We start from the raw sequence: 25,303 nt of genomic DNA, 5'->3' as shown, positions 1-25,303 counted from the left end.
CAATGTGTAGCTTTTTAGAGGAAAAAAATCCCTTTTCTTCCACTGAAGGCATTTGACTCTGGCTAGGATGCAGTGCCAGAAGTTATGGTCCATATTAGGTACTTGCCCATGTAGCCATGTTTCATGTGTGAGCCTAGAGGGTGAGTGTTGGCAGTGTATTTGACTGGGGCTGGGTGTGCAAGGTTGGAATCCTGGCCTTAACAGACAATCACATGGGCATTTTGCAGAAGGGGTCACTGGATGGTGATCTGATTTTCTCTCCCCTAGCTAAGGGAACAAGAAGCCAATTGTAGAATCCCAGCTGCCATTCTAGCTCAGATCAGTTGAATTGGCACAAATCAGGAATCTAACATGCAAATTTTAGTAATAAAACTTGCTGTGAAAGATAATTTTCCAAACTCTGTTGGAGATTGTGAAATATATTGCTAATATTGAGCACAAAATAAAACAAAATGATGGGCCCTTGAAACAATACGTTGATTAGTTATTTGTGCCAGAGGCTACATAACAGCCTCTGTGACCACACCCATTATGAACTGTTGAAATAGAACATACTTTTTATTGTGCTTCACTTATTGACAAAATTACTGAAACCATTCTCATCATTGCAATTAGCTATATCATCCTGAATTCTTGTACGGGTGCAGTAAGTAATTTTAAAAAATCTTATATTTTAAATATTTTTAAATTTGAAGGACAAATCAATTCATCTATTAAATTAAGCTGGACAAACTGTGAAATCAGATTTCAGAATGCTTGATTCTTTGCTGTACTTGATTTTATTTGTCCAAACATGTGCCAAATTATTTTATTTGCTGTTTTACTTGTGCTAATTTCTATGTATACCCATTTGATATAATATTTATTTTTTCCAAACAATTGTTTATGATTTCATTGTTCTCTTTTAAACTTTAATCATAATGGGTGGGGTAGGGGGGCACACGGGAGGAGTGTCGAACAGGATTTTCCTTGTTGCAGGCAGCAGTGGATTTACCAATGGTGGTACAGCAGAAAATCCTTAGAACTCAAGATCTTTGGTTTACTTTATGGGTTTAAAATTAACAAAAAACATATCCACTGAAAAATCTTCCTGCAGACAGAGTGAGCACATGGGACTCGGACTACTGCTTGTGTGGAGGATAAATACCAACACGGACCGGCTGGGCAGAACATGTGTAATTTTATGTCTGTTCCATGGCAGTTTGCTGCTTATGCCGAAAGTATATTTAATGTTCCATCTTTTTGGTTTGTATCTCTATAGTATTAAGTGCATAGCTCTGAAGGATGTTTAAATTATTAACATTTAGGGCCCGATTTTAACAGGGGTGCGGGTTCTCGGCGGGTGGTCTATCAGGCACGTGGAAAACGCGGCAGGTGAATTGAGTGTGTCCCCCGCGCGATCGCAGGATAATTGAGGTCATTAACCTGCCGTTACGGGTTCTCCGCTTCTCAGCTGCGCGCCGGCGGCCTGCACATGCACAGTGATGTCTGAGCGATGGTGGAGCTCTATTTAAAGGGGTAGTCCACCAATGCCCCTCCAGCTGCAAACAAGAGGTAGCGCAAAATGGAGCAACCCAGGGGTAAGGCTACCCCACGATTCTCTGACCACGCACTCCAGCTGCTGCACGATTGTGTATGGAGGAGGAGGGAGACGCTGTTCCCCAGCGACGGAAGGAGGTGCCCTGGCTGCGCCACCGGGAAGGCATCGGAGGAGGTGGCGGCGGAGGTTAGCAGCAGGGGCAACACCACCAGAACTTGGATCCAGTGTCGGAAGAGATTCAATCACCTCACCAGGTCTGGGAAAGTGAGTACACTAACGCATTCTCCCACACTCCGTCTTCCACATCACCTCAAACACCTCACAACCCCTTCTGCACTGACACCACAGCGCTCCCGCAACAATCCTCACAGCCACTCAACTATCATCCTCACCGTGCCTGCACGTACCCACCGTCCCTGTCCCCACTCGAACACTACCACACACCCCAATCCCCATACAATGGGATGGGCATGTGGCACACGCATCCTCCCATCCATCTGCCACACGCTCAACCCACCCACACCAATGCTTGAAGCGTCTCACAATGCAATCATCACTCAATCACGCATCTGTGTTTTGCCTTCACAGGAGAAGAGATGCAAGAACGCCCGGGAAAGGGCACGCACCGGAGGGGGCCCGGTGGACGCGTTGGAGATCAGCCACACGCTACATTGCCTGTCCGTGGCGGATGGCGAGGCTGGGGCTGCAGAAACGTCCGGTAAGGGAAAGCTGACACTCAGCACTCATGATCGCGAATGATCTTAGCATCACCTGGCATCTGCCGCACCGCAACATTTGTCCACATGCCTGATATTGCCCTCTGTTCTCTTGCAAGGCCGTCTGCGAGCGCCGTTGAGGGCGATTCCTCAGAGGACATGCCGGTCTCTGAGGGTGCATCGTCACATATGAGCCAAGCATCCACCAGCGCAGATATACACACCTCGGTGGGTCCCCCTCCTCAATTAGTTGGGATTGCACATGGTGAGTCACCGCGCACATGTGAGCATGAGCAGACCCTGGTGGCAGGGGCAGCCACGGAGGGTCCGCGTCGGTGGGAGCACTGTTCTCCAGGCTCTGCTCAGCCGGACCCAGATGCTGAACCCAGGGGGCCACCAGTCAAAAGGAGAGTCGTCGAGGGGCACCAGCACATTGCCGAGGTACTGGGAGAGGTGCCACGTGCACTCCCCACAATCGCGCAGAGGATGGAGGAGTCCAACTCCTGCATGAGGGGAATGGTGGCACAGGTACAGGAGGGTATCTCCGAGATAGTGTCGCAGGGACGTGAAGGCATCTCTGAGATAGTGTCGCGGGTAGGTGCGGGAATGTCCGTGATGGAGGACAGGCTAGCCTCCCTCGAGCGTCACGCACAGCTCAACATTGAGTCCATGCAGGCCCTGACAACGGCTGTTCGGATTCAGGGTGAGCAACATTCTGCCGCCATAAACAGGCTGACAGATACATTGGAGGTGGCCTTGCAAGGTCTCACACAGGTCATCCAAACTGCCGTCCAGCAGGGTGGAAGGGGTGATGCGGGCCTAGGCCTTGAGAGGGAAGATGGTGAACGGGGACATGGAAGTGGGGACGCTACTCAAGGTCCCCCCACGTCTCACCCGTTGCCCCCCTCTCAACCAGTATCCGCAATGGTGCCTCCTCTCCAGGTGGCCGAGTCTGCCCCTGCACAGGTGCAGGAGGAGCAGTCTGTGGAGGTGCCCTCACGGGCACCGAAACCCAGGGGGTGTCGGCCCAAAGCATCTATCCGGTCAGGGCACGAACAAGAGCAGCCTGCCGCTACCTCTGCTGGAGCCACAGGGGTAGCACCACGTAGGGGTTCCCGCAAACGTAAGGCAAAGGTTTTATGAACACAAAGGGAATGCACCAGGGTGTCTGACAAATTGTTATGTTTTTATTTTTAGTCCTTGAATGCACATCCACAATAAACACAATTGTTCTCACCACTGCTGCCACCTCTTGTCCATTCTTCAGCGGCTTGTGCAATAGGTCCCTTCTGTGCGCCTCATCATGACGACGAACACCTGGTCCCACCCATTGGGCACAATACAGTGGGTGCAGGAGTACTGGCACCACTCTTCTGTGGAGGGGGCTGGTATGGCCCCTCGTCTGTGCACGTGATGAGATGTGAACGCCTCAGACAGTGTGATGTTAGGAGAACCGTTGACATATGAATGCCTCCCTGGCCTGACGAGCATCCAGGTGAGCCGGTGTTCGGCCCATGGGTCGTTCCTCCTCCTCTCGCTCCTCCTCCTCCTCCTCCTCGTCCTCAATGTGGGTGGCGGGTGTGCATGGGGCCTCCTCCAGCGGCACCCCTCTCTGTTGTGCCATGTTGTGCAGGACACAGCAGACAACTATAATTCGTCCCACTCTGAGTGGCGTGTATTGGAGCGCTCCCCCAGAACGATCAAGGCACCTGAAGCGCATCTTGAGCAACCCTATAGCCTGCTCAATTGCAGACCTGGTAGCGATGTGGCTGTCATTATATTGACGCTGCGGCTCGGTGATGGGGTTCCTCAGAGGTGTCATAAGCCACGTGTGCAGGGGATATCCCTTGTAGCCGAGGAGCCAGCCGTTGCCGGTGTTGGGTCCGTGGAAGAGGGGCGGGACGGTGGACTCCCTAAGGACGAAGGCATCGTGGCAGCTGCCAGGGTATCTGGCGCACACGTGTAGGAAGCTCTGGCAGTGGTCACAGATGAGCTGGGCATTCATGGAATGATACCCCTTCCTGTTGATGAACAGCCCTGGCTCATGTGGAGGTGCCCGTATTGCTATGTGGGTGCAATCAATTACACCCTGCACCCGTGGGAAGCCAGCCACAGCATGGAATCCAACCGCCCTCTCCATCTGGCTGCGCTCATCCATGGCGAAGTTGATGTAGTGCGAGGCCCTGTGGAACAACCCATCGGTGACCTGCCTTATGCACTTGCGTGCAGACGACTGACAGACCCCGGTGATGTCCCCGGTGCCACCCTGGAACGATCCGGAGGCGAAGAAGTTGAGGGCAGTGGTGACTTTGACGGCAACGGGTAAGAAGATGCTGCTTGGTCCATCCGGGAGCAGCTCGTCATTGAGGAGGCTGCAGATGTCGGCGATTACCTGGCGAGTGACTCTGAGCCTCCGTATGCACTGCTCCTCAGAGAGGTCCATGAAGCTGAGCCTCGGTCTGTAGACCCTGTGCGGAGGGTAGTGCCTCCTGCGACGCATCTCTCTCTGCGGTTGCCCTCCCTCCTGCTGTGCAGGTGGATGTGCCACAGCACCGTGTTGTGGGGCTCCACGTCTCTGAGGCGGACGGCGTGGACTGCGAGGCTGCTGGGGCTGGTGATGCTGTTCGTCCTCCGAGGATGTTAAGGCGGCCCCCATCTGGCAGGCGTCGGTCTGAGGGGTTGTGCACGATAGGTAAGTGTGTCCTCGCACCGGGGTTGCGGTTCCATGTCGGTGAATCTTCTTGCTTGGAGGAGGGTGGTGGAGGGCAAGCGTTGCCCTATGTTGCGGAGTGTCCTCCTGTGTTGGTGAAGGGTACCCCCGCCCCCCCCACCTGTGGAATGCACCTTGCCAGCTGCCACAGGCTGCTGGCTGCAACACGTCCATTTGGAGTGAGTGTTTCCCCCAGTTTGGGAAACAGTCACAGTTCAAGGTAAAATCCCACCCTTCCTAATAAAACAGCTCAATCAGGTCAGTTAATGACCTGAAATAGCTAAATAAATACTGTCAAGTGGCATCCCGCTGGCTTTAATTGCCTGTGGGATTCCCACCAGCGGGGGCTGCGCGTGCATGCCGGCGCGTCCGTGAGAAACCCGGAAGTGGGCGGGATCGAGGCGGGCTCCGGTCCCGCTCCGGGATTCCCCGATTTTCGGCACCCACCCGCCGAGAACGCACCCGATAGCGGGTGGTAAAATCGGGCCCTTAGTCTCTGGATTTGTTGGCTACTTCGTGCATGTATTACATTTAGTTGAATTGTAGTGCATTTTCAAAAACGCATGATTGATAACAGAGGAAAAGAAGTTTCCGGCCCATGAATGGAAAAAGAACAAAAGAGCTCTGATTTGAAATTTCCCATTTGTGACCACAAACAATTTTTATCAGAATGTAACTTAAAAAATGTGTGCATCTGCAAATATCTCTGGCTGGTCCTCTACTGATCCAGTTGCTAATTCTTGCATGGGGCTAAAATAATCTTGTACTTGACTGCAACAAGTGAATTAATCAGGAGGATGTTGCTATTTTGAAATACAAAATTATCTGCCAGATTCACTATACCCTCCACCCCCACGTGCTGAGTTGCTGCTCTCAGCCAGCAGCAGTACGAAGATATTCAGCAGAGGCCATATGTTTACCTGCAGGAAAAGGATTTCAGAGAAAGAGTTGTCCTGGAGTGTACAGCCTAGTGATAAAGATCAGAGTGGAATTGATAGATTTGGAAGCAGATTGTCTGCTTGCCGTCATGGCTGTCTCAATTCAGTTTCTGCTGTCCATAGTCTCTAATTCGGCACTAAATTGGCAATCTTACTCCAAGGCCAGAGGTTTGGGAAAATGGAAAAAATGTCATTCTGAGGCTCTTCTGAGGTTTGTCTGAGGGATGTTGTTGATACAGAATAGGGAGAGCTATGTTCCGCATCTAATTTGACCGGGAACTGCTTGATGCTGACATGGGGTGCCTGAAATGGATAGTGTACTATTTTCTGGTACTAAAAATATTATAAAATTTGCAGTAAAAAAAAAAGCAATACCAAGTGCTTATATTTTGCACATCATGAAATAAAATGTCAATACTGAAATATAAAATTTTACTGAACGGTGATGCTCAGCTCTTAGGTGTCCAAACCCAGTTTTGAGCTTTCCCATAACCTGATGAAAATGACCCAAGAAACTATGCGATACCATGAAGTTCTGTTTAATGACTGGAAATGGTGGGGTATATGCAGTACTTCATATTCAGGGGAACAGCGGAATATAACTGCTTCAGGGCAATCTTAACCAGTAATTCTAAAGTATAAAGCAATTGAGACAATTTGGAGTTTCCAATAAATGTACAGATATCACCATTTATAACATTTAGGGCATTTTAATAGAATATAAAATTCCTCTTTAAGCATTTTCTAGTGGAGAAATTTTTTATTACCAGATAGCACGTAAAACCTTCCAAGTGTGTGGCAGTAGAATCATAGAATGGTTACAGAACAGAAGGAGGCCATTCGGTCTGTCGGGGTACGGTAGCATAGTGGTTATGTTACTGGGCTAGTAATCCAGAGGCCTGGACTAAAATCCAGAGTCATGAGTTCAAATCCCGCCACGGCAGCTGGCGAATTTAAATTCAATTAATTAAATAAAAATCTGGAATTAAAATACTAGTATCAGTAATGATGGCCATGAAACTACCGGATTGTCGTAAAAACCCATCTGGTTCACTAATGTCCTTTAGGGAAGGAAGCCTGCCGCCCTTACCCGGTCTGGCCTACATGTGACTCCAGACCCACAGCAATGTGGTTGATTCTTAATTGCCCTCTGAAATGGCCCAGCAAGCCACTCAGTTGTAAAATCTCACTCAAGAAGGCGGCTCACCACCACCTTCTCAAGGGCAATTAGGGATGGGCAATAAATGCTGGCCTTGCCAGTGACGCCCACATCCCGTGAATGAATAAAAAAAAATTCGGTCTGTCGAGCCTGCACCAGCTCTCCAGGAGCAATCCAGCTAGTCCCACTCCCCTGACCTTGCCCCATAGCCCTGCAAACTTTTTCCCTTCAAGTACTTGTCCAATTCCCTTTTGAAAGCCACAATCGAGTCTGCCCTCACTGCCACACCCCCCCCCCCCCCACCCAGGCAGTGCATTGCAGATCATAACCACTCGCTGTGTTTAAAAAAAAAAAGTTTTTCCTCATGTCGCCCTTGGTTCTTTTACCAATCACCTTAAATCTATGTCCTCTGGTTCTTGCCCCTTCCGCCAATAGGAACAGTTTCTCTCTATCTACTCTTTCTAGACCCTTCATGATTTTGAATACCTCTATCAAATCTCCTCTCAACCTTCTCTGCTGTAAGGAGAACAACCCCAGCTTCTCCAGTCAATCCACGTAACTGAAGATCTTCATCCCTGGAACCATTCTAGTAAATCTTTTCTGCACCCTCTCTAAGGCCTTCACATCCTTCCTAAAGTGCAGTACCCGGAATTGGACACAATAATCCAGTTGTGGCCAAACCAGTGTTTTATAAAGGTTCATCATAACTTCCTTGCTTTTGTACTCTATGCCTCTATTTATAAAGCCTAGGATCCCGTATGCCTTTTTAACCGCTTTCTCAACCTGTCCTGCCACCTTCAAAGATTTGTGAACATATACCCCCAGGTCTCTCTGTTCCTGCACCCCCTTTAGAATTGTGCCCTATAGTTTATAATTCCTCTCCTCATTCTTCCTGTCAAAATGTATCACTTCGCACTTCTCTGCGTTAAATTTCATCTGCCATACATCCGCCCATTGCACCAGTCTGTCTATGTCCTCTTGAAGTCTACCGCTGTCCTCCTCACTGTTCACTACCCTTTCAAGTTTTGTGTCATCTGCAAATTTTGAAATTGTGCCCTGTGCACCCAAGTCCAAGTCATTAATATATATTAAAAAAAAGCAGTGGTCCCAGCACCGACCCCTGGGGAACACCATTGTACATCTCCCTCCAGTCCGAAAAACAACCGTTCATCGCTACTCTGTTTCCTGTCACTTAGCCAATTTCATATCCATGCTGCCACTGCCCCTTTTATTCCATTGGCTTCAACTTTGATGTCTAGCCTATTATGCGGCTCTTTATCAAATGCCTGTTGGAAGTCCACATACACCACATCAACCGCATTGCCCTCATCAACCCTCTCTGTTACCTCCTCAAAAAGCTCATTCAAGTTAGGTTAAATTTAGGTCATAACTCAATCATTTAATAGAAATTTAGCTGCCACTGTATTACATTAGTCAGTAACTGGGGAATATATAAAGGTTTAGAGAAACTTAATGTAGTGCACCATTATTTTATTGACCTTTCTTCATGGTTCAAGGTACTCATTCACTTTTGCCTAACAATGTTGATTTGTAATTGACTTCCTTGTAGTTACTCCTGCGAATTTCTTCAAAAGACCGTTCATAGCGTGATAGTATTTTTAATTAGAACAAAAATTATTTAATTAGAATAAAATATACTGTAACTTGTCTTAATACAGTAGTTCTATACTTTCAAGTCAATTCCCTTAACGTCCTGCTATTGGCAACTCAGAGGTATGCCAGATTTACAAGCACTTGGGTGTAAAAGAGTTAATTTCTGTGGAAAAGAGCCAGATAGAGTTAGACAAACCCACTGAAAACACTGATTTGATTGGTTGTATGATTTCTGGGTGAATAGCGTGTCTGAGTATTTTCAGACATAGCTACATCTCAGCAATTCTTGGCTGCTTGACTTGACGTCATGACAGTCAATGTTGAAAACGTTCTAATATTATGGTTGAATTGTGAAAACAACAGTTGGTTTACAGCAAATGTGACGCATGCACAACAACTTCAGATAATGAAGTCTTTAAATATGAGAGTATAAAATTGAACCCAACATTTAATATGTACTTTACATCTTTAGTGAGTTGCATGTTGAATTATATATTAGGTATGAGCTTAAAAAAATGCAAATACTGAAAATCTGAAGGAACAGAAAAAAACTTGAATTATATAGCATTCTATTAGCATGTAGTGTCTATTCATGATGCTCTAGTCATCATGTTGTGTGGGGTAGGCGTAATGGACCAGCTGGCCTTTTCTTGCCTGTCAATTTCGTATGTTCATATCTGTAATGAGAAAGGAAACATTAACCAGTTCTGGCAAAGGGCCTACACCCAAAATGTTAACCTATCTTCTCTTATCGCATGCTGTTGGACCTGCCCTTTATTTCCAGCATTTTATGTTTATGTACTAGCTGATCTCCCATAGCAATAAGGTATTGAGAGGGTGGTAAAGATATATGGGAGGGAGATGGTGGGCTGTGTGAAAGCAGAGTGGTATGAGGCAGCAGGGATCTTTTAAATTTTTTCTCAGGATGTTGATGATGTTGGCCCTCTCCTGGTTGCTCTGAGAAGGTGATGGTTGGCTGTCTTCTTCAGAGGGAATTAAGAATCAACCATGTAATGTGAACTAGAGTTAGATTCAGGTCAGGCCAGAAGGACATTATTAAACTAGTTGGGTTTTTACAACAATCCAGTAATTTTTCCTGGTGACAGACAACCCATAAAATTAACAGATTTATTGAATTCAGTTTTACAATTTTCTATGTTAGGATTTGAACTCTCATCTTCTGGGTTTCTGGTCACTGGGGGTCTTGGAGTTCAGCAGTACGCTGAGGGAGGCCCTAAGATCTCGGAGAACTGGAAAGGAGGCTGTGAGGTTTACGAGCACTGTTGGAAGAAGTTTCTGGGAACATTTGAAAAAACTTTTAGATCTGGGAGCATTGGGGAGGGAGGTCCCATAGTCTGGCAAAGGGCCTACACCCAAAATGTTAACCTATCTTCTCTTATCGCATGCTGTTGGACCTGCCCTTTATTTCCAGCATTTTATGTTTATGTTGAGGTCCAGGAGGTCTGGGAAAATGTTAAGTCATCCACTTTGGGAGGAAAAATAAAAAAGCAAAATATTATTTGAATGGAGAAATACTGCAAAATGCTGGGTGTCCTCGTACATGAAACACAAAAAGTCAACATACAGGTGCAGCAGGTAATCCGGAAGGCAAACGGAATATTGGCCTTTATTTCAAGGGGGATGGAGTATAAACGCAGGGAAGTCATGCTACAACTGTACAGGGTGCTGGTGAGACCACATCTGGAGTACTGCGCACAGTTCTGGTGCCCTTATTTAAGGAAGGACATACTTGCATTGGAGGCAGTTCAGAGAAGGTTCACTAGGTTGATTCCAGGTATGGAAGGGTTGTCTTATGAGGAAAGATTGAACAGGTTGGGTCGATACTCATTGGAGTTTAGAAGAATGAGAGGAGATCTTATTGAAACATACAAGATTCTGAGGGGACTCGATAGGGTAGATGCTGAGAGGATCTTACCCCTCATGGGGGAATCTAAAACTAGGGGGCATAGTCTCAGAATAAGGGGATGCCCATTTAAGACGGAAATGAGGAGAAATTTCTCTTCCCAGAGGGTCGTGAATCTTTGGAATTCTTTACCCCAAAAAGCTGCGGAGGCTGAGTCATTGAATACATTCAAGGCTGAGTTATGTAAACAATCTTACAACACCAAGTTATAGTCCAACAATTTTATTTGAAAATCACAAGCTTTCGGAGGCTTCCTCCTTCGTCAGGTGAATGTCAGGAAATCCTTGAACCGTTCGCATTTATATTCAGAGAACAATACCTGGTGATTACAGATAATCATTCCAACTGCCCGTTGTCAAGGCAATCAAAGTGTTCAGACAGAGAGGTGTTACCTACAGGACCACCGAATATACAAACGGCCAGAACACAAAACAGAGAGAGAGAGGGAGAAACATCCGAAAGGAAGAGAAAGACTGAAAATGACCCGTTGAATTAAAAACAGATAACTTTTATTCGCTGGTGGGGTTACGTGTAGCGCGACATGGACCCAAGATCCCGGTTGAGGCCGTCCTCATGGGTGCGGATCTTGGCTATCAATTTCTGCTCGACGATTTTGCGTTGTCGTGTGTCTCGAAGGCCGCCTTGGAGTACGCTTACCCGAAGATCGGTGACTGAATGTCCTTGACTGCTGAAGTGTTCCCCGACTGGAAGGGAACCCTCCTGTCTGGCGATTGTTGCGCGGTGTCCGTTCATCCGTTGTCGCAGCGTCTGCATGGTCTCGCCAATGTACCATGCTCCGGGGCATCCTTTCCTGCAACGTATGAGGTAGACAATGTTGGTCGAGTCACAGGAGTATGAACCATGTACCTGGTGGGTGGTGTCCTCTCGTGTGATGGTGGTATCTGTGTCGATGATCTGGCATGTCTTGCAGAGGTTGCCGTGGCAGGGTTGTGTGGTGTTGTGGACGCTGTTCTCCTGAAAGCTGGGTAATTTGCTGCGAACGGTGGTCTGTTTGAGGTTGGGTGGATGTGTGGGGATGGCCTTAGCGAGGTGTTCGTCGTCATCGATGACATGTTCGCAGTCTTTCTCTTCCTTTCGGATGTTTCTCCCTCTCTCTGTTTTGTGTTCTGGCCGTTTGTATATTCGGTGGTCCTGTAGGTAACACCTCTCTGTCTGAACACTTTGATTGCCTTGACAACGGGCAGTTGGAATGATTATCTGTAATCACCAGGTATTGTTCTCTGAATATAAATGTGAAAGGTTCAAGGATTTCCTGACATTCACCTGAGGAAGGAGGAAGCCTCCGAAAGCTTGTGATTTTCAAATAAAATTGTTGGACTATAACTTGGTGTTGTAAGATTGTTTACATTTGTCAACCCCAGTCCATCACTGGCATCCCCACATCAAGGCTGAGTTAGACAATTTTTTGATCAGTAAGGGTGTCAAAGGATATGGGGAAAAGGCGGGAAAGTGGAGTTGAGGTAAAAATCAGATCAGCCATGATCTCATTGAATGGCGGAGCAGGCTCGAAGGGCCGAATGGCCTACTCCTGCTCCTATCTCTTATGATCTCTTATAGTTGTCAGAGTATCGTGGGACCAGATTATATCAGTACTGGGGCATTGCCATGGTCTGGCTGTATTGGGGTCAGGGTTTGGTCGACTTGAGTCGGAGGGGTGACCAGGAGAATGAAGTCTGAACTTCACCATGAACCCTTTTGGGCCATTAGGCCTCTCGCAGCATATTTCTGTTTGCTAGCTTCCTTCCACACCCCCCACCCCCACCCCGCAGCACACTAGATGTAAGACTTTTAATATATTACTGACTGATCCCCTGTGGTGTTGCCTACGTAAGTCGGAACATAGGGTCACTTTGTCTCTGCCTTATTTATCTTCGCGCTTCTGTCACTGCCTCTCAACTCACTGCCTCAGTCTATGTTGTGTTGTGTTTCTGTCTTTATTTTCTGCAGCTTTGTATGTGGTTATCTTTTTTTCCTTTTCTCTTTCTTCATTTTGGGTTGGAGGAAATGGGTGATGTGGCTGATCATGGCAGGGCTGAATCTCAGGTCATTAGGGATCGAACTAGGGTTCCATGCCACTCCCACCTCCTTACATCTGATATCCCTTTCTCCTCTCCTCTATATCAGTCAGCCCTTGCTCACATTGCCTACCCCACCCCTTCCTGTTCCAATCACTACCTCTACATTGCTGCCATCACTGCCACTTTTTACTACAGCTTCACCTCATCCCTCTTCCCTTCAACAGCTTCACTGATACCCACTACGAGACCCATCACTCATCTATCCCCCTGCCTCTCCCTTATTCTCAACTCTGTCACCTATCTGTCCGCCCTTTCAAACTGACACCAGGCTAACTCCAAGCACCTTTTCAGAAAAAAAAATGTTTCTTAAAGCACTTATAAAGCAAAAAAATAGCTGAAGCCCAAGAAATTGGGAGCCTATATTTACAGTATTTGGTCACCTGTGAGTAGGAAAGAGGAGGCCAGAGCCAAAGGGAGTAGGTAGGGACTGGGAGCAGGATAACGACAGTGTCTTGAAAACCTAGGGTGAGCCGGAAAGAGGAAAGGAGTAGGACAGGAATGTTGCATGGAGGTCCAGAACTAAGCAAGAGGTGGCGATTACGGTGGAGCAAGACAGGAATGGTGCCTGGAGGCCTGCAGAAGTGGACACCATAGTCTGGGGAAAGGATTTAAAAAAAAATTCGTTCATGGGATGTGGGCGTCGCTGGCGAGGCCAGCATTTACTGCCCATCCCTAATTGCTCTTGAGAAGGTGGTGGTGAGCCGCCTTCTTGAACCGCTGCAGTCTGTGTGATGAAGGTTCTCCCACAGTGCTGTTAGGAAGGGAGTTCTAGGATTTTGACCCAGTGACGATGAAGGAGTGGCGATACATTTCAAAGTCGGGATGGTGTGTGACATAGAGGGGAACGTGCAGGTGGTGTTGTTCCCATATGCCTGCTGCTCTTGTCCTTCTAGGTGGTAGAGGTCGCGGGTTTGGGAGGTGCTGTCGAAGAAGCCTTGGCGAGTTGCTGCAGTGCATCCTGTGGATGGTACACAATGCAGCCACTGTGCACCGGTGGTGAAGGGAGTGAATGTTTAGGGTGGTGGATGGGGTGCCAATCAAGCAGGCTGCTTTGTCCTGGGTGGTGTCGAGCTTCTTGAGTGTTGTTGGAGCTGCACTCATCCAGGCAAGTGGAGAGTATTCCATCACACTCCTGACTTGTGCCTTGTCGATGGTGGAAAGGCTTTGGGGATTCAGGAGGTGAGTCACTTGCCACAGAATACCCAGCCTCTGACCTGCTCTTGTAGCCACAGTATTTATATGGCTGGTCCAGTTAAGTTTCTGGTCAATGGTGACCCCCCAGGATGTTGATGGTGGGGGATTCGGCGATGGTAATGCCGTTGAATGTTGTATGAAGACCTGGAACAAGCAAAGAGGAGTCAACTTGCTGGAAGCGGGAGAGGGATAATGCATGGAGGCTTACAAGCAGGTGAAGAGGAGGCTGAAGGAGACCGTTAACCTAAGCAGGGAGCGGAGGAACAATATAGGGCCCGATATTAGGAGGGCGGCAGGTTGGCAGCGGGGGGTCGATTGGGCGTGTGGGTAACGCGCCCAGTGAAATCGGGCTGCTCTGCACGCGATTGCAGCTTGATTGAAGAAACTTACCATTGCTTCCGGGTTTCATGCTGGAAAGCTGCGCAGCGGACGGACTGCGCATGCGCAGCATAGGCTGTCAGCTGGAGGACCCCTATTTAAAGGGGCAGTCCTCCATTGACGCTGCAGAAAATAGAAAAAATTACAGCATGGAGCAGCCCAGGGGGAAGGCTGCTCCCAACTTTAATGATGCCTTAGATGGGGTGAGGAGGGGGGGGGAGGACACAGATCTTCCCCCCGGCGGGAGGGAGGAAGTGGCCTGCCTCTGCCACAAAGAAGGCCTGGCTCGAAGTGGCAGAGGAGGTCAACTGCACCACCAACATATCACGCACCTGCATACAGTGCAGGAGGCGCTTCAATGACCTAAGTAGGTCAGCCGAAGTGAGTACACTTACTCATTCCCCTACATTCCGTCTGCCACATCACCGCCCCCACCCCACATCTCCTTCTGCACTGCCAACACTACTCTATTACGTCACTCCTCACACCCATTCAAAGCTCATCCTCATCTTACCTGCACTTACTCACTCACCAGTACTCATCCCACCACTACCACTCAACCCAATCCTCATATAATCTCATGGCTCTATCTCATACTCACCCTCTCATGTAACTCTTTCACGGTCAGCCTCACCCAACCTGCCACTACCTATGCTGCAGCCACAGGACATGCATCACATATGTGCGGTAGGAAGCGTAAGGCGTGAGCATGAAGGGGATGCACAAGGATGTTTGAGGGTTTGTCATTGTTTTTACTTATATTTAATTTCTGATCAACTCACATTACATATTATATTGTCACCATTACTGCCACGTCTTTGCGAATCTTGTCTGGTTTGTGCAATAATGCCCTTTCCTGAGGATCACTATGAAGACCCACACCTGATGCCACCCATTGTGTCACTGCAGAGTGGGTGTAGGTGTATTTGCAGGGCTCTTTTGTGCAGACGGCTGAGAGACGTTGGCGATGTCCCCGGTTGCACCCTGAAAGGATGCGGAGGAGAAGTTGATGAGGGCAGTGGTGACTTTGACAGCGACAGGTAAGATGATGATGCTCGGGCCAGCCGGGAGCAGCTCGGCATGAAGGAGGCTGCAGATGTCCACGACTACATGTCGAGTGACTCTGAGCCTCCATGTGCACTGCTACTCAGAGAGGTCCAGGAAGCTGAGCCTCGGTCTGTGGACCCTGTGGCAGGTGGATGTGTCACAGCACTGTGTTGTGGGGCTCCACATGTCAGAGGTGGATGGCGTGGCCGGCGAGGCTGGTGATGCTGTTCGTCCTCTGAGGAGGTCATGACTAGCTACAGCGGCCCCCATCCGGAAGATGTACATTTGAGGGGGTCCGCAAGGTAGTTAAATGTGTTTGGACACCGGGGTAAGTGTGCAAGTTGGTGAATTTTATTGTTAGGAGGAGGGTGGTGGAGGCCAAACTTTGTCCAAAGTGACAGTGTGGCCTCCTGCAATGAGTGAGTGTCTCCCCCCCCACCTCCCACCTGTCAAATGGACCTTTGCAGCTGCCACAGGCTGATGGCTGCAACACGTCCATTTCACTGGGAGTGTTTCCTCCAGTATGGGAAACAGTCACAGTTGACTTGAAAATCCCAGCCCTCCTAATATGTCAGGTCAATCAGGTCTGTAAATGACCTGAAGCACCTGGTTAATTATTTCAAGTGGCATCCCGCCGGCTTTAATTGCCGGCAGGAGTCCCACATGCGGGGGCTGCGCGCGCATGTCAGCGCGTCACTGGGAAACCCGGAAGTGGGCGGGTTGGAGCCGGGCTCCGGACCCGCCCCAGGAATCCCCGATTTTCGCAGCCCTCCCACCACGAACGCACCCGCTCGGGGGTGCGAAAATTGAGCCTATAGTTTCTGGAGATCCAGGAGCAGGTGAAGGAGGAGTTGGAGGGGACTAGGGCAGCACGGAGGAGAAAAAATAAATTAAAATATTAAATTACGAATATTGTTAAAGAAAAAACTTTGCTGAATCAAACACTGTAAATTTACCTTCAGTGATACCTTAAGCAAAGGTGCTTGGGCCAGCAACAGTGCCATCTGCCATTGGGGGACAGGAAGAAGTTGTATCATGTTAAATATAACTAAAAATTATTTCAAGGTGTGACAGAATTGTGGCAGAGATAATAAGTGTGCCAACCAGGAAGTGTGGGCTAGACACAAAACTTGAAATATATTGCAGATGAATCTCTCAAGGTGTTCCTTCTAGTAAGTCAGATTTTAAGAAAGGGAGTGTGTTACATCATGATATTAAGGTGATATATTTATGAAAGACCAATACTAGGAATGGAAATGAAAGACATTAAGATCAGGATGATTTATGAAATGAGGGAGAGTGGAAAGAGTTCATTTTATTATATGTTTATTGTTAGATTTATGGCACCGGGTATTTATTATTAATTTGAAGCTTAGGGTAATGTATTAATAAAAAGCAGTGGGATTGGAAGACCTATGCTTAAAAAGGGGGTGAGTTGGTTAACTTATAAAAGGACAACGGTGAGAATTAAATTTCTAATTAATTTTTTAAAGATCAGTGATATTGATCATTTGTTTATTTTTAACTTGGGAGCGGCATCAGTTTGTTTATTTAAAGATAAGGGGAGAGGGTACCTTCTCATGCAAGCGCAGGAGATGCAGCATCGTGGTTCACTCTTCCATCCTACCACCTGCTCTCTTTTTCCTGGCACCTTCCTAGGCAAGCGGAGGAGATGCAACACCTGTCCCTTCACTTCCTCCCGCTCCATGTCCATTTCTTAAAATGGCCCAACACTCCTGTGTTTAAAGCAATTTACATGTAATTCCTCCAACCTAGTATAGTGGTATAGTGTATTCGCTTCTCACAGTTTGATCTCTTCTACATCAGGGAAATTAAATGCAGATTATGTGATCGCTTTGCTGAACAGCTCCGTTGCGTCCGACTCCCGAGCACCCTGTTGCTTGCCATTTCAATTCTCCTTCGCACTCCCAGTCTGGCATCTCTGCCTTTGGCCTTCTACATGTTCCAGTGAAGTTCAACGTAAGCGCAAGAAACAGCACCTCATCTTTCTACTAGACACTTTGCAGCCGTCTGGCCTTAACATTGACTTTAACAACTTCAGGCCTTAACTGCAGCACCTATTTTTTCTCTAGCATTGTGGGATGGGTGTACTGGCATTTCCTGGATTTTTTTGTGGGGGGTGGTGGAGAAGCAGGCTGATACTTGTGGTGGTGACCCCCTGTCTGAACATCACCAACAGAGTGACCTCCACCCTTGGCATTAACCTGCTTTTTTTCTTCCACAAGACTTCTGGGCCACTGGAGCGAGCTCCGCTTTGCCAGTTTTTCATGTTTTCTTTTCTATCTTTCGATCTACCTTTAACCACTCGCACATTCTTTGTGTCTCATTTATGTCTTTTATTTCTTTGATTTTGCTCATTGTGCCTCCTTTTGTCTCCTGCTAATATCACTACTGCCACTTAACCATCTCTTGTTCTTCACCTATGCATTTCAAAAGTCATTCTATTTATTTTCCCGTGTTTTTTCTTTCCCCCTTTTCCATATTCTGTTCCTTTTTAAGTGCTGTTCATTTGTAAGGGTTTTAGATGGAAAACATTGACTGACTGACATTTGTTTATGCACAGTCTGTCTGACCTGCTTAGTATTTACAGCTTTTCTGTTTTTGTTCATTAAAGCATTACTATTTTCATAAAAGTATTATGAAATCATGTCAACTGGAAATAAGCATGATAAAAGTAAACTTGAGAATTTTAATATTATGAATAGACAGATTATAGATACTGGCTGATATTTGATGGTGTTGCTTATGGTCGGTTCGAAGTTATGTTTTTGCAAGGTGGCATTGTTGGGGACCTTATTTTGGAATTTTGGAAAAAAAATTTGCAAGGCGGTGAATTAACTATATTTAGATTGGTTAATAAGAACATAAGAAACAGGAGCAGGAGTAGGCCAATCGGCCCCTCGAGCCTGCTCCGCCATTCAATAAGATCATGGCTGATCTGATCCTAACCTCAAATCTAAATTCATGTCCAATTTCCTGCCCGCTCCCTGTAACCCCTAATTCCCTTTACTTCTAGGAAACTGTCTATTTCTGTTTTAAATTTATTTAATGATGTAGCTTCCACAGCTTCCTGGGGCAGCAAATTCCACAGACCTACTACCCTCTGAGTGAAGAAGTTTCTCCTCATCTCAGTTTTGAAAGAGCAGCCCCTTATTCTAAGATTATGCCCCCTAGTTCTAGTTTCACCCATCCTTGGGAACATCCTTACCGCATCCGCCCGATCAAGCCCCTTCACAATCTTATATGTTTCAATAAGATCGCCTCTCATTCTTCTGAACTCCAATGAGTAGAGTCCCAATCTACTCAACCTCTTCTCATATGTCCGCCCCCTCATCCCCGGAATTAACCGAGTGAACTTTCTTTGTACTGCCTCGAGAGCAAGTATGTCTTTTCTTAAGTATGGAGACCAAAACTGTATGCAGTATTCCAGATGCGGTCTCACCAATACCTTAGATAACTGTAGCAATACCTCCCTGTTTTTATATTCCTACCCACCTAGCAATAAAAGCCAACATTCCGTTGGCCTTCTTGATCACCTGCTGCACCTGCATACTAACTTTTTGATTTTCTTGCACTGGGACCCCCAGATCCCTTTGTACTGGATAATAACGTTTTCCTCACTTCAGGTAGATAAACATATTGTTTAAATGAACAGTAAATTTTTAGCTCTCAATATAAACAACGTTCACCTGAGGAAGGAGGAAGCCTCCGAAAGCTTGTGAATTTAAAATAAAATTGCTGGACTATAACTTGGTGTTGTAAACAAAAGAAGGAGAGGTTTTATAATCATTTATAAAATGTTACAAAATATAATGATTCCACTTTGAAATTTAGCATTGTTTAAAGTCAGATATGTAGCATGTGTGTTGTCTCGTTCTCACTTGCTTGTGCTCTCTGCTATTCTGCCTGTCTTTCTTTTACCTATTACACATAGTTTTCCTGTCAAAACATGTTTCAAAAAATTGCAAGGTTCATACTTTGCGTTGAAGTCTTTAGGAAAAACAAGCTCATAATTATTACTATAGCCTCTCTGCCCTCACGCTTCAAATTGTACTGCACAAATTATTTGCAGCAAAGCATGCTGGGATTTTTCTCCACCTTGTTTTCCTCGAAACATACTGTACTTTGATTGTGTCATCAGCTGTTAGTGATGACTCTGGGAAGACAGTGGATTCATGCCCTTGGACTCGGGATGCCCAGGCGTTGATGGGAAAACATTGTTAGACACATTTTGAAAATGTTATTGTGTAGATAAATTTAATAATATCTTTATTATGTTATAACTCTTATTTCCAGTACTATGTTTCTCCTCAGAGTTCAGGATGGAGCATGAGGATTTTCAAAAAAATATCCTGAACAGTATTGGCTGTCCATCAGTTCTTTGCTATTGGCAGCTGTTGTTGACTGCTGAACGTTTGATTGGAAGCCTATTGAAACTGGCAGTTTGCATTCCTGGTTGTTTTGTGCTGTTGACACTTTCTGTACCTATTCGGTTGTGATTTGATGTTTTATTAATGGACAATTTGAGCCAGTCAGCTGCAAGTGTGTTTAAAAAAAAGTGTAAAGAGGTATCATGAACATTGGCACATGTGATAAATAAATTTTAATGTTTCCTATTGGATCTCCCTTGGTGTTGCTCAGTGAATCCTTTCTCTGTCTGATCCATTGGTAGAGAGAGATAGACAGACAAACACAAGTTGAGGGCATAAATTGAGAGACAAAGATCATACAGGGAGAGGATCCCTATCTTACTAGGCTTTCTCTGTCCTTCTCATATCCATCTGCATGATTGCTCTATCTCCTAAATCCCCCCTCATTAATCTGTCTCTGTCTTTATCACACCTATTTCTTTCACTTCCCCTCATTTTTTTCTTACCTGTTTGTTACCTGTCTCTCACTAGCATGGCCTGGAGGCCCACAACAGAAAATAAAGGGGTGAAGGGACAATGAGGTTTTGTTTGGAGGAAGAAGCAAGAGCAAAGGAGATGGGCCGTCAGAGTGGGGAGAAGCTTTGGGAGCAGCTGAGAAGCGAGGCAGCCAGCAGTAAGTCTGAGGAATGATTGAAAACGAAGGTAGATGGCATGGGCCCTGGATCAAGCGAGCAGACAGCAGTGCTGTGCAGAAGAAACCTCAGGATTTATTTAAGAGTGAAAGGATCAGCAAAAAAGGAAGGCACTCAAGAAAATATCTCTTTTTATATATTAAAAAAAAAGACACACAGCATGTGAAGCTATACTCAGCCTTGCAGAGAATCAGCAGCCCACCTGATACGGCAGTGAGCGATTGCTACCGATTTCTTAAATTAAGCAGGGAATTCCTATTAAAGTGGCATCTACTGATTTCACAGGGAACCTTAACGGGTAAGTGTGAGCATCTCAACGTGAGATTCCTCATAGGAAATGCTTGCATAGCAGTGTTCAATAGAGTGTGTGACCCACATGCTGATTTCAATATATTGTGTGTAGATATGAGTGGCTCTCGCAGGTTTCACTTTCTCTTACCTGTCATGTAAATGCAATTGAGGTACAGATTAGTCTTGATAAAATTGTATGGTGGAACAGGCTTGAAGGGCTGAATGGCCTACGTCTGTTCCTATGTCTGTCATGTTCATGTTGTTGATGCTCTTGATTATCTTATTTTATATTGGGCCGGAACTTGCACCAACCGGCATGGCAAGGCTTTCCACACATCCTGTGGATTGAAAAATATGAATAGACTCACTGCATAGGCCACGATGTCCATTTGCTTAATTTTGAAATCTTCTTCAATAGTGCGTTCTGAGATCAGCGCAAGCCATGTGCGCGTGCAAAGACTGTGAGAATGGAAGCCCTATATTAGTCTAAATAAAAACTTAACATAAAATTTATTATAAAAAGGCAAGGAAATGGTTTATAATGTACTGAAAAATACAGAAATCAAATGTTTTTAAAAAATGAGTTTATTTAAAAAAAATTTTTAATGATCAAAAAATATTAAAATAGCAATAATTAGACATGCCACATTTTAAAAATTTATTTTTTTGTTGTTTTGCAGTCATTATGAATCTCCGCGCTTTTAAAAAGTAGTGTAGGGCTGGTATTTTCAAGCGTATGGTCTCGTGGCATAAGTATTTTCATTCCATCTGGGCAGATGGGTAAGTTTACGATTGTTTGGTGATTGTGTTTGTTTGTATTGATTGTGCTGTGGTTGGCCCTTTAACTTTGGTTTACTGGTGTTTTGACAGTCCAATCAGAGCAAGTTCGCGATTTCCGGGTTTTAACACGCATATGTGCATTCGTGAACTTGCGCCGATGGATTCGACGCGGTTGGGATGGACGCCATTACGGAGCGGCGTCCAAGGTAAGTCGTGCCAGGCAATGAGCATCTCCAACAGGAGAGAGTCCACCCACTTCCCCTTGACATTTAACGGCATTACCATCGCCAAATCCCCCACCATCAACATCCTGGGGGTCACCATTGACAAGAAACTTAACTGGAACAACCACATAAATACTGCGGCTACAAGAGCAGGTCAGAGGCTGGGTATTCTGCGGCGAGTGACTCACCACCTGACTCCCCAAAGCCTTTCCACCATCTACAAGGCACAAGTCAGGAGTGTGATGGAATACTCTCCACTTTCCTGGATGAGTGCAGCTCCAACAACTCAAGAAGCTCGACACCATCCAAGATAAAGCAGTCTGCTTGATTGGCGCCCCATCCACCACCCTAAACTTTCACTCCCTTCACCACCAGTGCACCGTGGCTGCAATGTGTACTGTCTGCAGGATGCACTGCAACAACTCACCACGGCTTCTTCGACAGCACCTTCCAAACCCGCAACCTCTACCACCTAGAAGGGCAGCAGGCATATGGGAACAACACCACCTGCACGTTCCCCTCCAAGTCACACATCATCCTGACTTGGAAATATATCGCCATTCCTTCATTGTCGCTGAGTCAAAATCCTGGAACTCGCTTCCTAACAGCACTGTGGGAGAACCTTCACCACACGGACTGCAGTGGTTCAAGAAGGCGGCTCATCACCACCTTCTCAATGGCAATTAAGGATGGGCAATAAATGCTGGCCTTGCCAGCGACGCCTACATCCCATGAACGAATAAAAAAAAAAGTTCTGGGCCATTGTTTCTTTGTGCCAGAAACCTCCTCACCTTTCTCTTTTCTTTCCCTTGTTCTTGCCCCTCTTGAACTTCATGCCATTGTATCTCTTTATCTCTATCTCTGCTTTCTGTCCCCGTCCACCGTTCCACTTCTGTTTACCCCTGCCCTTCCAACTAACCTACATTCCTCTTTGTCATTCCCTCTCCTCATAACCATCCCCTTGCATGTCTCCCCTTTCTCCCTCTTTTTGTGTTCCCTTTCATCTCTGGCTAACCCGTTGCCTCTTTCTGCTCTTGCCCTAAAGTTCTTGTGTTCTCCCTCATACCTCTAGCTTTTCTGATTCCCCTTCCTCTATCCACATTCCTATCTCACCCCTTTAAAGTCTTATCCTTGCCCCTTAAAGCAGTGAGCCCCCAAATCTCTTTTGCAGGTACAAACTGCTTGGCCTGCTGCCTGTTCTTACAAGGTTTCCCGACACCTCTTCAGTCTTCAACTTGTTTTTTTTTCATTAATTCATGGGATGAGGGCGTCTCTGGCAAGGCCAGCATTTATTGCCCATCTCTAATTGCCCTTTAGAAGGTGGCGGTGAGCGGCCTTCTTGAACCGCCGCAGTCTTCGTGTTGAAGGTACTCCCGCAGTGCTGTTAGGTAGGGTGTTCCAGGATTTTGACCCAGTGTCGATGAAGGAACGGCGATATATTTCCAAATCAGGATGGCGTGTGACTTGGAGAGGAACGTGAAGGTGGTGGTGTTCTCATGCGCCTGCTACCCTTGTCCTTCTAGGTGGTAGAGGTCGCGGGTTTGGGAGGTGCTGTTGAAGAAGCCTCGGCGAGTTGTTGCAGTGCATCTTGTAGATGGTACATGGAGCCAGTGTGCGCCGATGGTGGAAGGAGTGAATGTTTAAAGTGTGGATAGTGTGCCAATCAAGCGGGTTGTTTTGTCCTGGATGGTGTCAAGCTTCTTGAGTGTTGTTGGAGCTGCACTCATCCAGGCAAGTGGAGAGTATTCCATCACACTCCTGACTTGTGCCTTGTTGATGGTGGAAAGGCTTTGAGGAGTCAGGAGGTGAGTCACTCGTCACGGAATACTCAGCCTCTGACCTGCTCTTGTAGCCACAGTATTTATGTGGCTGGTCTAGTTAAGTTTCTGGTCAGTGGTGATTCCCAGGGGATAATGGGGCATTCGGCAATGGTAATGCCATTGAATGTCATAGGGAGGTGGTTGGACTCTCTCTTGTTGGAGATGGCCATTGCCTGGCACTTTTGTGGCGCGAATGTTACTTGCCACTTAACAGCCCAAGCCTGAATGTTGGCCAGGTCTTGCTGCATGTGGGCATGGACTGTTTCATTATCTGAGGGGTTGCGAATGGAGCTGAACACTGTGCAATCATCAGCAAACATCCCCACTTCTGACCTTACGATGGAAGAAAGGTCATTGATGAAGCAGCTGAAGATATTTGGGCTTAAGACACTGCACTGAAGAACTCCTGCAGCGATGTCCTGGGGCTGAGATGATTGGCCTCCAACGACCACTTGTGCTAGGTATAACTCCAGTTCATGGGAGTTATAATGTATTTGTTGACTGTAGATATTATGTTGTTGTGTCCTCCCTCATCCCTGCTACGGGATGCAGCAGGTTTGGGGACAACCGGTCCATTGGTGGTGGAGAGCCTCGTGGCAGCAAGGACAGGCAAGCCAGGAAGTAACAAGTTAGGAGGGTGGCAAATGAAAATTGTACTGTAAGTAAATTTAAAATAAAATTTAGCTGCATTGTACGGAGCGGGGAAAGAAAAAAAACTATTTGTAACAACCTCTTAGCAACAAAACACGCTGCTGCCAGACCACCAGCAGCATTATTTTTAAGTCTTAAGTGGCAGCGGTGTAAAAAATAACAAGAGTCCAGCAAAATTGCAATTGCCATTGTTTTCAGCAGGGGGGGCAAAGATACAAAAATTAGCTTCCAACTGTTATCGACACGGGGCAAGAGCAGAGTGGTACAGATGTGGCAGGAAAATAGGAAGTGTCACAGTGAAGGCATAAGCCACTTATTCCATATTTTCTTCTTTCTTTTTTGCCATTCAAGGATCGCAGTGACGTAAAGGTGCTATTAAAAATCTCCAGGAAAGTCTGGGCCAGTGTCTTGCAGTCACAAACTAATCTATATTAGTGACAAATTTTACTCAATGTTTTCTTCAATTATGATATTCATTAAATTATATTTATAATGACAGATACAGCTACAAATTCATTCCCATCGTTTGTAAAAACATATAACCCTGCACACACAACAAAGGAGTACATTTGATGCTCATTTAAACTAGCTCGGTAGTATTAAAAAAAATTAACTAGTATTTTAAAAATAGCACAAGCGATTAAACGCGGGTTAGAAAACAGGCACAGCACACCTGTGGAATCTCTGTACTCAAACTCATGACATGCTCTAAACAGAAGCAGGTCGACCAAGTCCACTGAGAAGATATTGGCCTGTAGTAGCACTCATCCAAAGTAGCACTTCGGATTTGCATTAAAGGACGATTTTAAAACTTAAAATTGCTGCCCAGTTGATTTATTTGTGAAATCGCTGAGAAAAAATGGCCTCGCTGCTTCTGATTTGCTGCTATCCTTGGTGTGGCGTATTTGAAGTACAAATGCAGGAAAATATGGAGGAACTTATCGACGGTGAGATTGACATGCTAGACGGCTAAATTCATAGTCTAAGTTGCTGTCCTCGCTGTTGCAGGAAAATCTGAGCTGTTGCTTCATCCTCTGATATTGAGAGATTTATGTTGCATAGAAACATAGAAAATAGGAGCAGGAGTAGGCCATTCTGCCCTTCGAGCCTGCACCGCCATTCAATATGATCATGG

At 46.3% G+C, this 25,303-nt stretch overlaps 1 protein-coding gene across 1 annotated transcript in view; it reads left to right on the top strand.

The window, feature by feature from the left end:
* The window catches only part of ctnna2 (catenin (cadherin-associated protein), alpha 2), a 1,371,619-nt gene that overhangs the window by 185,848 nt on the left and 1,160,468 nt on the right, over positions 1-25,303 (top strand). The gene's annotated exons all lie outside the window — the stretch shown is intronic.

The sequence above is a fragment of the Heptranchias perlo genome, chromosome 1, assembly GCF_035084215.1.
Source record: "Heptranchias perlo isolate sHepPer1 chromosome 1, sHepPer1.hap1, whole genome shotgun sequence".
NCBI classification, from domain to species: domain Eukaryota; kingdom Metazoa; phylum Chordata; class Chondrichthyes; order Hexanchiformes; family Hexanchidae; genus Heptranchias; species Heptranchias perlo.
This window is presented reverse-complemented; position numbering and strand designations above follow the sequence as displayed.